This window comes from Mus pahari, chromosome 8, assembly GCF_900095145.1.
Source record: "Mus pahari chromosome 8, PAHARI_EIJ_v1.1, whole genome shotgun sequence".
Taxonomy (NCBI): domain Eukaryota; kingdom Metazoa; phylum Chordata; class Mammalia; order Rodentia; family Muridae; genus Mus; species Mus pahari.
In genome coordinates this window covers 48,983,855-48,986,071 of record NC_034597.1, presented here as the reverse complement: position 1 = coordinate 48,986,071, position 2,217 = coordinate 48,983,855, and positions in this window count along the sequence as shown.

Here is a 2,217-nt window from a genome sequence, read left to right as displayed (position 1 = left end):
TCTCTCTCTCTCTCTCTCTCTCTCTCTCTCTCTCTCTCTCTCTCTCTCTCTCTCTTAAATAAAAGAGTGTTGGCATTTAAGTCACTTTCTAAGTCTTTACAGTAAATAGACAGGGGCCTGCGAGAGATGCCTGGGGAAGGGGCACCTGCCTTGAAAGGCAAGTGATTTGAATTCAGTCCTTGTAACCCACTTGAAGGTTGAAGGAGAAAACTGACTCCACAGAATTATCCTTTGAGTACATACACATACACATGCACAGTTATAGTAATAGTAAATTAAATATAGCAAATGGGCCAAAATAAATGTTATACATGTATTATGGTACTGAGTATGTATCTATGTATATGAATATGCATATATGTACATATACACACAAAAATGATTGTTGAATCAAGCTACTACACCTGTTTTCACCTCAAATACTGTTTTTATACATACAGCATTTGGGGCTTACCCTCAACAATTTGAAACATGCAAAATACTGTCTTATCATCATGCTGTGTCATCAAGAACTAAAATGTATACGTTCTGTCTCTTTGAAATGTCTTCCCAACGGTCTTCACACACCACACATACTCACACACACACACACACACACCCTCTAGTAAACACCATTCCTCTCTCTGATCCTGTGAATGTGATTGTTCTGAATCCACACACAAGTGAGAATACTGCCTTGTCTTTCTGGTCCTCTTGGCCAGTAATTTTCCAAAGTGTTTATCATGCAAAACAAAGAAAGACTGAGAAACCACATCCAGACTCAGGCTGACTAAAAGGACCCAAGGCCTACATACATGTGAAAAGTCCTGGGACAGAAAATGGACCTTGGTGGGAACTGTGACATCCCAGTGATGTGCATGGCTTAGATTATACTGTTGGACATGCTAATTTTTGAGTGTGGATAAATATTTGACAGTTATGTAAGCTGACATTTGGGGAAGCTGGGGGAAGCTTCTACAGAAATTCTCTGTAATATTTTCCAACTAATCTGTAAAAGTAATATGGTTTCAGAAGTTTAATAAAAATTTTAAGGGGGGGGAATAAAAAAAATCATCAGAAGCTAAAACTGTTTACTGAAGCATGTTTTCATCCACTGTGTAAACATTCGCCATCACAGATGCTATGGGATGAGCCAACTCAGAGCCCTGGATCTGGACCTGTGGGCAGGGTGTGAGCACAGGGGCCACTCTCCCAAGTGCTGCAGCCTTTGAGGGACTGGACCAGCTCCCACACCCTGGGGCTGGCTCGTAGTTAGGCCACTGTTGCTCCCTCCAGGACACAGAGTCTTTGGACCTCTTTGCTCCTCTTCCTGTTGTAACCACGTGGATAAATCTCACGTCTCTGCTTCTCACTGCCTGGTTAGTTGAGGATGGATGTCCCAACCTAGCTTGTTTGGGCTGCCAGGGCCCATGACAGGTTCAGGCTCTGATCCATCATTGTCAGTGCATAGGTCATGAGAATTCCCCCACAGCCGGGGAAGGAGCGAGAAGAGTCTTTTACCTGAGCACATGGATGCTAAGCTTCAAAAACAGAAGCTGTGGAGTGAGCCCCAGAGCACTGGGACGGATGAAGATTAGATGTGGCTTTGCAACAAGTCATTAAAATCCATCAAGTTGCCAGTCCTGGTGGCACAGGCCTCCTATCCAAGCCATGCTGGAAGCTTGAGGCAGGAGGAACACAAGTTCCAGGCCTGCCTGGCTACAGAATGAGTTTGAGGCCAGCCTGGGGAATTTTGTGAGACCCGGTCTCAAAATAACAAGTAGGGAGAAGGCCAGGGTGCAACTCAGGTATCCAAGGTGTGTGCTACCCCTGATTCAGTCCAGTACCACAAAACCAAACCACAGCCTCAAGTGTGTTAGACAGGGCAGGTGACAAGGCTGGAATCCTAAAGAAGTAGGGTCTGATGCCACTGAGGAATAGACTTGCCAGTGAGAACAAGTAGGCTAAGTGTTGACGTCTGCTCCCTCACCCAGCATAGCCATAGCCATTGCTCCATGCCTGCCAGCTATTTCATAGTGGTACTGTAACATGCCTGCTAGTCATTGACACAGAAAAATAACTTGACTCAGTAGGGTCATGCTGATCACGTATCCTGTTATTTCTGTAAGAGGTTTGTTACTCTTAAGAAATTCCACGGGCTGGTGAGATGGCTCAATGGGTAAGAGCACCCGACTGCTCTTCCAAAGGTCTGGAGTTCAAATCCCAGCAACCACATGG